This window comes from Poecile atricapillus, chromosome 2 (assembly GCF_030490865.1).
Source record: "Poecile atricapillus isolate bPoeAtr1 chromosome 2, bPoeAtr1.hap1, whole genome shotgun sequence".
Taxonomy (NCBI): domain Eukaryota; kingdom Metazoa; phylum Chordata; class Aves; order Passeriformes; family Paridae; genus Poecile; species Poecile atricapillus.
Window position 1 is genome coordinate 111,256,381 of NC_081250.1, and position 16,027 is coordinate 111,272,407.

At 38.8% G+C, this 16,027-nt stretch overlaps 1 protein-coding gene across 4 annotated transcripts in view; it reads right to left on the reverse strand.

The window, feature by feature from the left end:
* NOL4 (nucleolar protein 4) overlaps window positions 1-16,027 on the reverse strand; it is a 152,226-nt gene that overhangs the window by 93,140 nt on the left and 43,059 nt on the right. The window lies entirely within an intron of this gene.

Genomic DNA, 16,027 nt, shown 5'->3' on the forward strand with positions numbered 1-16,027 from the left:
AAAGCATTACATTAGCCAGTTCAACATCTGGCCAGCAGTCTGCCTGAACACTGGGACACAGTGGAAGAGGGAGAAGGCAGTTCAGGAAGAGTGTAATACCTGTTAGAAGTGGGAAAGATGGGCAGGAAAGGAATGAAGTGAAAAGCCTGGGCAGAGGACTAACCCACTGCTGTAGGGAAGCCAACAGCTCTCAGTACAAGAGATGACGAAGAGAAGCCCTGTCAGAATGCACAAGTTCTGGTCTCTTAAAAAGTTTAGAAACTCTGGCATTTTTGTATAAAGCAAGTAGAGTCAACTTTGCTTTTTGGTTTCTGGTAGCTCAAGGAATTTCAGTTTTTTTAACTGAAACAGAGTTTATACAAGAATTTCCTCAAGTTTTGTGGGCTGGACTCCTGAGGAGTGTGAGCAGCCTCTACCAACTGTACCTGCCTGTGTGTAATACAATCCTACTACAAGGAGCATTCATACCCTTTTCCCTGGAAGAGAATGTGAACACAGGCTATGGGTTTGGATGCATGCTTTGAATCCCACTGCACTTCCTAACATGCAGGTAGTCCTGTTTACTCTTGTCTAGAAATGCAGATAAGAAATTCAAGTCCCTTTGTGAAAGCTCCTAATAAAACTTGGACTAGCTTCCTAAAATCACACTCTTTGTAGAAGACAGAATAAGATAATGTTTCACCAGCCAACATTACTCCATGTAGAACAAGGTAAATGCTGGAGAAAAATAAATGGAAACAAATCACCACCTTGAAATAAAAAGAAAATCCAACTTTTTTTCAGTTAATTAATTTAATAAAACAATACACAAGGTAGAAAATCTGTGCTTTTAATGATCTTGCTTATTTTAAAGGCTATAAACAATCAAAAACATATCCTCGCAGAGGTGGTGAAAATATACAATGAAACCTCTGGCAAATCTTTCCCAGAGTGTTTTTTATCATGGAAGGGACTTTTTAATCACTGATTCAATTTGACACATATCAAGAAGTAATTTCATAGTGCTCTTTCTAATTAAAATCATTTATTTGATGAATTTGCTCTTATCCTGATCCCTACTTTGCTTGGCATTTCTGTGGAATCCCTGTTACCCATATGTCCACCACAGATTCAAGGGTCAGCCTAAATGATGACTTAAAGCTTCCATACCCTTTTGTGTTTATTTCTATAGTCCTCCATAGTAAATGTATGCTGGCTACTGAGTTTGTTAACTGCAAAGACACAGTTTCTTTGATTATCAGTGTTTTCACTTTTTGGTAAAACAGCCCAAAAAAAGAAGTTGTAAGGTAAGACTGTTCTTATGCTAACCAATTGGAGCTTATGTGTGACTTTTTCTGAGCTGTCCTTGAAGGGAGGAGAAAAAAACAATCACTGTACCTTAACTACCCATGCCATAGATCCAAAACTCTGAAAGGTAACACAGTGCTCTTTTATAATAACAGTGTGATTATGCTTTTATCTCTATAGACACATGGAGAAATATAATATATGCTGTTTCTTTAAGTAGACTAAGTGTGTGTTTACTAGGATTTTTCAGCAATAAGCTTTTTAGACAGGAGGAAAACACCTATCCTGCAAAGTGAAAACAGGTCTTTAACTTCCTCAGTGTTATAGTATCAATAATCACTCCTGGGCCTCATTAGAACAAAGACCCCACTTGCCTGCATGTGTATGTGCATGTATGAATTGCAAAAACACACAAGCATGCTTACATTTTATACATGTAAAACACAAATGCACAAAAGATCTAAGTTAGAGGATATGGCTATATGGAAAATAACCAATTAATAATTATAAAGGTTTTGTTTTTTTTTTAAACCAGAAAAAGCATGCATGCTAAAAATGCAATATGTAGGCTGAACATATAAACTGGTGGAAAAATTAGTTTAGGAAAAGCTGACAGTAATACAAAGCAAACAGTTAAAATCTTACTGCAAACACTCTAGTGTAAAGCTGGGAATCTTGAGCATCTATTAAAATGAAATGCAGGATCATATCAAAGAAAGGCAGAACATTAAAATAACCAGAAATATAAAAGTTAGAATATCTTCAGTTTAATTCTACCAGCAAGAAAACAAACACAATTTTTACACACTGCATCAAGTCACACTCCACCTTAATTCAGCTATATTAAAATGAGTTTTCCTCAAAGGAAAGCTCATATTATGAGTATACCTTTAAAAAGCTCATGTTTTCATTGTTTGGGTTTTTATATGAAGAAAGAACAAGACTGCACCAGGAGTTGTACATTTTTATGCTTAATTTGATAGTTCAGCACTTTTGCAGTTGAGTTTGCAGCAGACACAGACCAGTTTCCTCACGCTTTCCCGCTTATTTTTAAGCACTCAGGAATTCTTAAGCACGCTGCACAGTGCACACACAATTTGTAAGGCATGCTCATCATCACTTGTTCAGCTTTATGCACCAAATGAGACACGCTTCAGGTTTCTAGGTGCGCATCTCACAATGATGTTTTAAAATTTTATCACCTAGTTTCCAGGGAACTGAGGCTTTGAATCTATATTTGAAATACCACCTGAACGGGTGAAACGTATTGGTATTCCACACACAGCCTCCTGCTGTCATTCCACTGCTGGCATGGGACAGTCTTCACCAAGACTTAGAAAACCTCATTCAATATTCCTCTCTGGAGGATCTGACACTTACTGTGAATTCTGCTCTTCAACTTAAATACCAGTGTCTGTGGCAGGCCAATTCTATCATTGCAGATACAGCATCCCTCAGGCGAGGTCCAACCTTTCTCTTGCAGTGCACCCAGGGATTAGCTTGACTTCCCCTAAATTCTCTCCAGTGCACAGTACAAGCTAATCTTTCCTGTAGGAAGCAGGAGATGGGGTTGCCATGACAACAGAGCACATTCTAGCAGTGGGACCACTGAGATGAGCTGGAAAGACGACAGTGAAACATGCACTCAGCCTTCCTCCGGGGCTACGGGCTTCTTCCTCCAGGATTTAATTCCCCTGCAAGTGTACTGACAGGCTAGGAGGCTGATTAGCTATGTATTTTGCTGTGGGGAGATTACTAGTTAAGAATATGGTTGAGAGATCATAGCATTATTTAATGAAACTGCCATACCCCCTTACATTAAATTGCTGCTTAAAGCGTGGCTGCTTTTAAGCCACTGCTCGTTCATACACATTTGTCCTGCACTTGGTCCACACTAACATCTCACTGTAATACAGTCACAAACTGAGTCCTGTGCTTCAGCTTCAGTTTTCCAGCATATTAGGCATGTTTTTATGCTCATACACACACATGCTCATACATACACACGCACACAAAGAGTGTACTGTAACATCTGTGTTTGGAGCTCAAAGGGTTCTGCCTGTGGGGGAAGGGACACCGAGAAAAGCAAGGCACAGCAGCCACGTGTCTTACACAAACGACACAACAGCCACAATAAGCTTTGGGAGCCCTGTTCATCAGGCAAAAGAAAATTGAGTAATCTATACCGTAAATATCAGCTATTTTCTGCCCCAGAATAATGTCTGAATCCTACGCTTTAAAGATTTTCTTTTTCTCAATGATAATAATAGAAAGCTTTTTAAGCTCCTGCATTTCAATTATTTACACATTTTTAATTGCTTGATCAAATTTTCATGCAGAGTGTTTTTTCTCTGTGTTTTAATTTCTTTTGCGAAATCACACAACACATTATTGTGGTAAATTCCTGGAGGCTGGACTATGACTGTGTCTTCTCCTGTTATTTCAGAAACAAGCATGTCACAGTGAGCTTATACCTTAAAGTCACAGTAACCAAGAATTTTCAGTTTCTAATCATGACTGTAAGCCATTCATTTGCCCAGGATGCAATCCTGCTTCCTTTATGCCTTCACTTTTGAGGGTGTAACGTGTGTCCACACACTGACCACTCCATCATCAGGCAACACCAGTCCCCTCAGTACATGTAAAAGTTTAACCTATCCAAATTAAAAAGAACTGTAGATGAGCCAAATCCACACCATCTGAATCCATTTCTCTCTCTGGAAATCTTAAAAGAAAAGAACCTCCATAAAGGTCTCTGACACAAGAAAGAGAAGGAGCCCAGGGAGTGCATTTAGACAGAACTGTAGGCTGGGAAGGTGGGGTGGGTGAAATAGTGAGAAGATGTACAGCAGCTTCCCCTCTATAGCAAGTTATACAGGACAGTTGCAGGTTAGTCCCAACTAAATTTGTCTTGGCAAACCACACAAGGCCAAGAATTCGGCTGGAGAGGGAAATACCATGTTGAGGTGGCACCTTGACAACTGGAATGTGTAAGGAAATTTTTGGGAGGTCTGGGAGGATGGGTACATGTGGAATCCTGGGCCAGGATCTCTCAATGATCATCAAATCACTGGTTTTATCCTGGTAGCACACTAATTGCATTTATGGTGAGAAGCCCTCTGACAAAATCCAACCAAAAAAACCCCTACAATTCCTTTGCCATGGCTATGCAATATTGCACTTCCGTAACCTTGACAAGTATCTCAGTGTTACACAATCCTTTAAAGTTTAACCTTAATTTGGATTTTAGCATGTGTCAGGAATATATATACACAAAACAGTATCCCTCAGAATCTGCTGGCTCTGACTCATCCCACAGCTTGCTATGAAGATGAATTACACCACACAGTATAGCACCTGTATTTATTATCATCTAATTAGTGTTAGGTTTTCCTTTTTTTTTCCACTTTTCCACTCAAGTTCTATCCAACTGGAGAAATGCCAAATCATGTAAGCGACATATGGTTTCGTTTTTGAAATCATCCAGCCAGAATTCCCAAATACTGAAAAATCTTTGCTTAAATAACTTTCAGCCTGAAAGACAATATTTTACACCTTCAATTCCAATGGGAAATACTGATATTTGTAGGTATGCAAATTGGTTTTGAGGAAAAGGGGCATATAATCAGATGTTGAATGATGTTACAGATTTTTCCTGTCACATGCTGTCTCCTCACAATGTGAAAAGAACAGTTAACAGCAAGATTAATGCTGTGAAAATAGCTAAACTACTATTATGGTTAATGATAGTAAGTTCTGTTTCTTTTTTGTTTCACAAGCTATGACTGTAGAAACCAGTAAATATTGCCCTTAGAATGCAAACATTAATTTCTCAGTGCTCATGTGTAGATCTTCCATTTAACAATACTGTATCCTGTGTTCCTGGAAATTCAGTCTTTCAGCCAGGTACAAAACATAAGTTCATTTAGCTGTTGGACAGGGAATGGATTCCCCTGCTGGCACCCTAAACAAGTGGCACCCAGTAACTAAGTTTGGTCCAAACTATTCCTGACCACATTCTTTTCATTTCTAGCAAAAACTTCTTGTGTTTTATTTCAGATGAATACCCAAATCATTCTCTCAGCAGGAACACACCCTCTTACACAGATGTGAAGTAACAAAAGCAATTTAAAGGAGCTAATTTAAAGGAGCCTGGAACAATCAAGGGCTCACAGGTATTCTTATTGCATCCATATATCTATCCCTGGGTATATCCAGGAAAAGGCAACTGTTTTAGTGAACCCAGCTGGAACATGCCAGAACAGGGGATAAGATAAAATTAAAGATGAGGACATATATATAAGTGATCTACTCTAACTAAGAAACAGCATTTAAGTGTAACATACCAGGAACAAAGCAGCACACTTCCAAGGCTTGAATAGAATAACCACCTCTAGGTCCTTGGCAGAAGATGCCCCCACTACTCTCTAAGGTCTCTCCTAGCTTTTTCAAAGGTAGAATCTACCTTTATCAAGGTTGGAGTCTGAATTTTTCTCTTTATTTACCCTATTGCTTGGAAAAGAATGAGTGGCAAATACACAACAGCCCCTTTTCCTCTCGACAGGACACCCACAACTTAAAGACAAGATGTGGAAGGTCAGAAGACACATCCTGTCCTGTGTTTCTGCATGAGTTCACAGCTTTGGCCTCTGAGGAGTCTGAGGATTTCACATTGAAAATAAACAAGAAAAAAGACAGGAAAATAAAACTATATATAGGTTCAACATGAAAGCTGGACATGAGAAAGTGAAGGCTTTTGTTTTGATTTCCTGTCTTTTTGTTTATTATGCTTAACTGTAAACCATAATTGAATTCTGAGTTTTATTATATAATTTTTACACATAACTGTTCACAGAGTCCTTTGAAATCTATAGATGAAAGAAAATATCACTCTTTTTTTAAAGAACTATTCGAGATTAAACAGTGCTAAATGCTGAGCCCTGAACAAAAGGTTTAAGCACATTTAAGTCTTGCTGAAATAGAGCAACAGTGCCCAGTACTTTACAGGATCAAACCTGTGATTTGGCATTTTAAATCCCCTAATTCCCTACCCTTTCCTTTCTCTTTTAAAATATATCTTGGAAACTGAGATCCTGCTTTTGTCAGATGAATTGGTTATACAGAAGAGGGTGACCTTCAGTCCTTGTGCAGCGATACATCAAGCAGCAGCCTACACCCAGTGCAAGCTGTACCACCACCTTCTGACAGCAAACACTCAGACTTCATATTCTAAGCACAGAACTAATGGCACAGAGCTAATCACCTGCATACTCCTACATTTGTAAATGAAAAAGATGGTTTGGCTTCTTTGCTTCGAGATTGTAACAAAATTGTTCTTAAACACAATCTGGTTTGTGGGTTTTTTTAAATGTGTCATAAAATTAAGCATTTCCCACCTATAATTTTACCACTGGATCATTTAGGCAATCAGGACATATTTCCAGTACCTCTCACACTTTTTTTTTCTCCCTGTGGTTCCTCTCAGTTCACTGACTTTACTCAAGGTTTACAAATAGAAGTAGGTATCAGCAGAATCAGTGTTTGTGAACTTTGAATCAAATTATTTTGTAAGTAATGATACTTTTTAGAAGATAGGATTTTTTTAATATGCAAAATGATGAAGAATGCTGTGATTTCATTCTAATAGCCAAAAGAACTTGCACAGAAAATCTAAACCAGCCTGTACTTGTTAAATTGTAATATAATTTTATCTTAAGCAAATGCTTTGCATTTTATGACTGCAATGCAAATGTAGAAGAACTTGCTGAAGGGATAAAGCTACCCCGCTGTGAGACATGGACAACACTGAACATTAAATTATTTCCACACTGAAATCATAAATGTAAGATGAGGTCAGATGTCTCAGTAGGATCTTCTCTAGATCTTTAAGATTAGTTTATCAGTTAGGAATGGGAGAGAGGCCTAGAAGAGATAAAAGCCCTCTTTCAAATGTTTGTTGTTTATACAGCTTCTAAAAACTGAATTTCGTAACTTTTCTAAACAGGCAGCAAGACTGGACTGAGAAATCTCCAGAGGTGCCTTTCAAATTCACCTGTTCCATGATTCTGTGAGTTACACTGACCACCCTGTGGCAGTACAGTCTCTGGTGAGTGAGAGCAACAATAAAAGATTACACCATACTTTTGTCTGATGGACATTCTTATTCAAAAAGAGGATATACAGAAAATAACAATGACTTTGAAATACATAATATTTCCAGCAAAAAGCCCTTAACACTCTCCTGAAAGAGAACAGATACTCTCTCCCAGCCCTGACACAAGCCAACAGCCACAAATATGATGGAGAAGAGAAGCATGTTTCCCTAACTTACCCTCCTGCCATCCAGCTCCACTGTCACAGAATCCTGGAATGAATTAGGTTGAAAAAGATCTCTAAATCACTGAGTCCAACGTTTGACCAATCAACACCTTGTCAAGCAAACCATGCCACTAAGCGTCACAATTCAGTCATTTCTTGAACACCTCCAGAGACAGTGACTCCACCACCTCTCTGGACAGTCCATTCCAATGTTTAAAAACCTTTTCCATGAAGAAAATCCTCATGGTGTCTGGGTGTTCCAGTGCTCAAGCTTGCAGACCCTGACCCTTTACTGAACTGCACACAGATGTACCCTACACCGGCCACAAGCCCAGCTAATCTTTCACACAGTAACACTTTTGACTCCTAACAGGTTTGAGCTCCTGCCACTTCATCATTCCACAGTACATTGTGTTACTGTTCCTCTGCAGAGAGGCCCTGTTCTTCAGGACAGCTTTGTATCAATGTGAGCGGCGCAGATCTCTGATTTTTTTCATCTGTAGTTCCCTGGATACCAGCTGCAGCATTGCAAGATCCACATCTGCTATCTCCCATTTCAATGTAAGATGTTTTGAAGGTCAGATAATTTTTTGCCTACCTAGAATGTAAGTGTGAGCATTAAGCTCTACATTCCCAGTTAGAAAATTCAAGGCACATGTACTTAAAATATTAAAATTAAATACTACCTGGCTACTATCACAAAAAGGTTGCATTTAGCACCATGTAAATTTGGACAAATGAAAATGTTCAACCTATTCACACTCTGAGATAACAGAGCTCATTTACAAACGCATGTTTTGCAAGCTCAGTGTTCTTGAGTATTACATATACAGTACTGAAGTATACTCTTTATTTATAGCACGAAATGTGCCAAGAGTTCAAGGAGAGTCTGGAAGACACTCTTAGTGATATGATTTAGATTTAGACAGCTCTGTGAGTTCTGACAGTTCAACGAGTTGGACTTGATGATCCTTAAGTGTTTCTTTAAACTTGAGATATTCTATTATTCTCAAATTCTTATATTTACATTTAACACTGTAAAAGAAGCTAATTGATTTCTGCTTATTATTATGAATTTTGCTCTACAAGCTCATGTCTGTGCATCCAAATGGGCAAAGAATCGTGCAATAGTTTTCAGATAAAAAAAAAAAAAAGACATCCAGAGTATTTATTGCTTTATTCTTTCAGTATTCATCACTTCCGTTGGAATTTAGCATCTCTATGACACACTGCAGTCTGACTTTTTCATCTGATTTTAAAAATCCAGGAAATCTAAGATTTTATTGTTTGAGCATTAAAGAAATTTAAATACTACCTTTAGTTAAGAAAGGAAAACTTAATCTAGATTAGCATTATTGAAGCAACTTTTGCTTCATTGCTCATATTTATGACATTATGGGAAATTATCAGTATGAGAAATGCTTTTTGTAGTGCTCATGATTTCAAATGAAATTAATTTTAGAAGCTGCATCAAATTTCCTTCTTATTACTCAAAATCATGTCACTATGGTACTATGGATGATCCCCTGTGCATTCCTGTGTTTGAATGTGTTTAGGTCTGCTTTCAATGTAACAGGAAGTCTGGTTTTCAATTATTTAATATTTGGTCTTTTTGGAAATGTACAGCTTCTTTTCCCATATATATCAATTTAGCTTACTGTTGAGGAGAAAGACACTGACATTAAAGAAGTCAGAAATGGATGCAACAACACATAGTGAGGTGACTGAAGTTTCTGTAAACTATTTGGAAAGACCAAAAATGCCCCTTTCCCAGTCATGCCAGGCAGGAAGCTCTGTTTAAAGCTCCCTGAACGGTTTTCACAGAATCATAGAATAGTCTGGCTTGGAAGGGACCCTAAGGATCCTCTAATTCTAACCCCTCTGCCATGGGCAGGGATGCCTTCCACTGGACCAGATAGCTGAAGTCAAAGTCACCTCCAGCCCAGCCTTGAACACTTCCAGGGGTGGGGCATCTGTAATATCTCTGGAGAACTTGTTTCAGTGCCTCACCACCCAACAGGAAAGAATTTATTCCTAATATCTAATCTAAATGCACTCTTTTTCAACTGAAAGCCATTTCCCCTTTTTCTGTCACTACATTAATTATGAATTCAGAGCAGGAGAAAACATTTTAAGTAATTTCTGTCTTAAAGATCATGGTAAATAACAAAGTTTACACAAACCTTATTTGCTGATTATGTTTCTCATGGAGTTGCCATTTATGACAGTCATACAGACAAATCAAGATCAGGTAATAGAAGAAGTTAGTGGACAAAAAAAGTGACCAAAAAAAAATCATCTCAGTTATTTATCTTTTAAAATCTAAGGATAACTACTTGGTATAAGGTCATGAATGAGATAAAAAGTGAAGCAGCTTATGTGCTATTTCTTTGCATATCTATAGAGAGGCAAAAAGGATATGCTATCCAGCTCTGGCTTGACAAAGCATCATACTCAAGGAACACACAATATGGGAAAATAATTGACTATTCACATTTTCATTCTGCTTCACTAGATGTCAGTGTATTTGAAAGAAATTTACTCATGTTACCCCACTGAATGGGCTGAATGACAACTGAGAAAGACAATACAGTGAAGCTAAAGAAAGGGCAAACTGTAAAATAGTTCACAAACACCAGGTACAACCTTTTAGGCACAGATGGTCTGTATCCAAACACCTGCATTGGTTCTTTGCTTTGCTATGAGGTACACCTCTGGAAAATGTGTATGAGATAATGAAGCAATAGCATTTCAAAAGGACATGAGGAAGAATGTGGAGAAAATTTACTCCCTCTTGATTTTTCCCCCTTGTTCCAAAGCTCTGTTAAGCTTCATCAGCAGGTATAGAAAGAATAATTCTTTGGACCTGGTTGGTGCAACAGCTAAACTAGTTTCTAGAGGGGAATGATGTAATTCTCATTTAAATTGTTATCTTACATCACCAGAAGAGAAGGCACTTGGCTGATTCAGTACAGCTGGCATTAGACACAAAGAATGATAGGAGAAAATATTCCAAGGACATCTACCCTGAAGTGAAGCACTTAGGTACTGCAGATAAAAGAGACAAATAAATGAAGTTGAGACATGAGAGTATTACCTGGGCCAAAATCTGGACTTACTCCATCTGCTAGCTAATGCTCACACATAGATATCAATGTTAAGGAATATCTAATGGGGACAGAGTGGGAATAGTGCCATAAAACTGACCTAAGAGTATTCACCATGGAGGAGGAATGGGAGGAGGAAAGGGATATCTCATCTGTAGCACATCCTCTTAAACAGAAACGCCAATAAGCCCAGTGTCCCCTATGTGAGACCAAATAGATGAGGGTAATATCCATGACTATTGCTACCAGCCCAGTCTCATCCATGCAGTGCAGCAGTGAGATGTGGCGGGGGTTACTGTTAGTTCCCACCCACACATCGGTTCTGAAACTCCCACTAGTAAACACGATTCAGGAAGACTGCTCCCCACCAACGTTCACATTACATAAAGGCTTTGATTACATCAAAATGAAAAAGGCAACATTTTCGCCCTGCATTTCAAACTTGCAGATTTTCACTGACAAAGTCCCTTTGATTTTGCTTTTTAAAAATTTTTGTTCACATTTCCTGCCACCAAATCACTAAAAGGTCATGGATATACGGAGAATCACTTTCTAGAACCAGTGCCCTGGGGTACTGGTTCCTCATGAGAAGGCTGGATGTGTGCTTCTGGTTTGCTTTTGCAGAGCTGGTACACTGGTTTGACATTGCCAATAGGCACATCTTGCAGGGCTTCCTGCAACACCTGCGTCTCCAGTGAGCTCTGCCTCTAAGGCATGTACGAGTTGTCACTCTCTGCACAAAGAGGGAGATGAGGGTGAGCACAAGCAGCTCCAGCTGCAGCACGGAGGAGCAAGCCCTGAGGAATACGCCTAAGCACTCCAGTGCCTGTTTGGAGGAGGCAGGCACATGTAGCTCAGGCAGTGACTCCTCGCAGTTTAGTTTTTCTTTTAATGAGAATCATCAAACAGAGACAGGCTTTTTGTTTTAGAGAGATTGCTCTTGCCATCTAAGAAAGGTTAAGGAAAAGAAAGTCAGCATGTCAGCGGTGTACAAGAGAGGAAATAAACAGAGGAAAAAAGGAAAAGAAGTGAAGAGCCAAGGACCTGCCTATTCTTTGTCCTCAAGTAGTTTTTCTCTTGGTTGGCCAGATTAGGGTTTTTTTAGAATTTCTGCTTAACATATATGTATATATGCCTGCATTATCACTTACACACTCCTGCTTGTATCAGATCACCATTATGGCAGGAATTGTACCCATATATGTGAGTACCCATAAAACCCCTGGCCTAAAAGCTTACTGCTGAATCAAGCAGGACAAGAGAGAAAATAAATGTATTTAAAGCAATATTATCCCTTCCATTATCCAGACAAGAACCAAGACCAAAAAAAAAAAACAAACAAGACACCTGACCAGGGCAAAGATTACTAGGAAAGAAATAAAAACCCTTTGAATCCCTAAATCTACATCTCCCCCTCTCATGACCAGAGTAGGGACTGCACACTGGTCACTTCCATAATGCTATTTTTGCTGTTAACCTATTTTTTTTTTTACCACACCAAAAAGTGAAATTTTTTTCAGAGGTACATTTGTTTCTCTGTGTAACTAGTGGTAAATCTAATAACATAGTCTCCTTTAAAAAAAAAAAAAAGAGTTGCAAATTGTCAGCAGTTAGAGACTCTAAAAAGCTTCAGGATGGTTGAACCAAGCATATTAGCACAAAATAATCAGAAGCTTTTCAGTAAAGAATTCCACTTCACTGACTGGCAGAAAGTGTATTAAGCAATAAGAAGAGGTAAAACAAAGATTTAAGTTACATTCAGTCTTTATGTTGGTTCATGAGGATAATCAGGACAATGAATGTAGACCAAAAATTAAACAGCAGGCTGGCAATACAGTATGCAACTGAACACTGTCTTTTCTTCCTGTTTTGCTACAGTCTCTCCAATGCTCTGCTAGGTGAAGGGAATCCCCTCACTCACCAAATCTGAAGGACTTGGTTCCCTGATACTATGCACTGTATTCCATCAAGTATTTGACATCTAGATTTGATGTCTGGAAATAAGCACAAATAATCACAGTGGGTCAAGCAAAGATTCATCTGGCCAAATATGCCAATTTCAAGCAGATGTTGGGCAAAAGACCATAGGAATAGGATAATACGATGATTTTTCTCCTACTACATCCTTGCAGCTTTCAGCAATCAAAGCTTTATCATCTTCTCTGAGGGAAGTTTTTTAAAAATATATTGGATAGCCATCAGTTGATCTATGCTTTAGGACTACATTCACTTCGGGTTTTTTTGCTTCTGCAACATTCTGTGACACTAATACCTCAACTTAGTGACTGCCTGTGTGCAAAAATGCCTTTTGATTTTTATGATCTCAGTGCTCGATCATTTTATTGTGACCCAATTTTTACAGTATGAGAAACAGTATAGAATACCATGTTTACCATTACACCCCACTTACAACTGTACAATCCTTTGTCATACCACTCCCTCAGGCATACTTTGCTCCAAAATGAAATGTCCAGGAGTTTATTTAATGTCTCTTAATTTCACAGCTCTTTCTATTATACACCTTCCTCACAGTGTCTTCTCTAGGCCTAGAGCATTTTGTGATAGTATTTATTTTATAACATCAGTTTTCAAGGTGTGATAATGCAATTAAATTCAAGGAAGCACACAGAATGTAACATGATAATGAATTCATATTCTGTATGCAAATTTTTTGCAGTGTTTAAACAGCCTTAAGAAGCAGAAAAGATTTTTTAGCTAACATTTCTCCCTAAGTGTACAAATATGAGATCAATTTATGTATAAAAGATTTACAAGCTGTAGACTGGGAAGTCCAAATCTGCTACTCTTCCATATAAAGTTATCAAACTCTTCTGCAGAAGAACATACAAGCTGTTTTTAAAGCTCACAAGTGGCTCTGATGAACTTGACTCATGCTACCAACTTTAGGATACACAGGATACACAGATATATATTTCCAGCTAAGAAATCCTACACAGGAATACAGCAAAATTTAAAATCTTTAGACACTTCCTTCCTCTGCTTAGTACACACCTCTAAGAAATATCAAAGAACACATCACAGATGACCTCAACTTTTGTATGGTAAATAAGGATAACATAACTCCTTAAGAGAGCTTATTCCCAAACAGTATGGAATATATACAAAACTGAAGTTACACATGCAAACAGGTAGGAAGCCAAAACTGTTCAGTCAGTAAATGATAATATATCAAAAAGAGGATGCATCCTGTGTCTTCATATTATAGTCTCTACAGCTAAGGCTTCAAAATTTCACAGTATGAAAAGCTATTGGCAGTCATGCACTGGTTACTATTCTAGAAGAACCCCAGGAGATGGTATTTATTTAGGTAGAAAACTATTTCTGAGGATAGCCTCCTGGGAGATTCAGTACATCTCTCCCTGAGCCTCCTGAGGGGACAGCAGTCAGACAACCACACTTCAGCATCCTGCAGTACAACACAAACAACATAATGCAGGACATTCACTCAGGACAAGCAGACAGCCACTGTCAGTGTCTCATTAGGCTGTCACAGCAAGTAAAGGATTCACACAGGGATATTAGTATTCCAGTCACTAAATCTACAGTATATAGAAAAGTCATCTTTTCCCTTCACATATATATATATATATATATATATATAACTTTATACCACAGGGAAACCCTTTCCAAGGCTTGCTTTCACCCAGCTTGCAGCACACAAACCCAGGTCCTGTCTCTAAGCCACAGGCCGGAGGCTATTTAATTTATAGACACTCTAGCCTTAAGTGAAATACACAATATGTCGATTCAGTCAATAAAACCAGCACCAATTATGGCTTTTTCCAGCATAGTATCCATATCCAGTTCAATGTATCTCTGGTATGTAATAAATTCATTTAATACAAACACAGCATCCAATTTAAGTTGCCAAAGTTTCTGATTTCACAGATTAAATTAAAAGAACTTCAGAACCTGAATTATTTGTCCATAAGTTTCCCTTTCGTGATATTAAGTGCCCCAAATTAGAAGTCCAAGATTCTCAAAATTACTAGAGAAATCGTTTATGCATAGGTATAAATAAATCCCCAAATGTGCATTGTTTAGCAAAATGGATTTTTGCATTTCATTTAAGTATTTAATTGGGTGTTGCTTGAATGAGCATTTCTGCTTATGGCCCTCCTAAAAATCAGCCACATTTTCTGGAGAACTAAAATTAAAAAATTAAAGGAAAAAAAAAAAACCAACAAAACAAAAACCAAACCGCCCAAAAACAAATAAACAAAACAAAGAAACAAAAAAGCTCTTCTTGTTAATTTAGTCAAACTTGTTGGCAACAAACAAGAGGGGCTGAAAGCCACTGTGCAGCAGGAACGACTGGAGCTTGATGATGGTGATGATACAGCTGAGTGGTTTTGGCTAAGAAAGAGGGGGAAGGCCAGCAAGGCAGGTGTGATGGTAGGAGTCTGTTATGGACCACCCAAACAGGATGAAGAGGCAGATGCAATATTCTAAGGGCATATGGGAGAAGTCTCACTATCACTATGTGTTGTTCTCCTGGGGGCCTTCAACGTACCAGATGTCTGATGGAAATACAACACAGCAGGGAGGAGACAGTCTAGGAGGGTTCCTGGAAAATGTGGAATAAAACTCCCTGACAGAGCCGGTGATTGAGCCAGGTGGGGAAAATGCCCAGCTAGACCTGTTGTTTGTGAACAGAGAAGGACTAGTGGGTGCTGTGATAACTGGAGCCAGATAAAATCCACCCAAAGGTATACTGAGGGAGCCAGCAGAAGTGCTAAGCAAGTTGCTTTCCATCATTTACCAGAAGTCCTGGCTAATCACGGAGCTTCCAGGTGACTGGAGGTTGGCCATTGTGGCAGCCATCTACATGAAGGGCCAGAAAGAAGATCTGGGGAGCTACCAACCTGTCAGTCTGACCTCAGAGCCAGGGAAGGTCATAGAGCAGATCATGACACAGAACATACAACCAAGGGATCAGTCCCAGCCAGCATGGATTAAAGAAAGGCAGGTGCTGTTTGACTGACAAGAGATCTTTCTATGAAAATGTGATGTGCTTACTGGATGAAGAAAAGGCTGTGGATGTTGTTTACCTGGACCTCCGTGAACCTTTCAATGGAGATGTGGCTCCCACAGCACTCTTGCAGAAAATCTGTCTGCTTGTGGCTTGGATGGGTAGACAGCTCACAGGGTAAAGAACTGGCTTCATGGCCAGAGAGCCTAGAGAGTGGTGGTAAGGGAGATACATCCATGGGGCAACCACTCACCAGTGATATTCCCAAGGGCTCAATACTGGGGCCAGTCCTGTTTAATAACTTTGTCAATAATGTGGACAA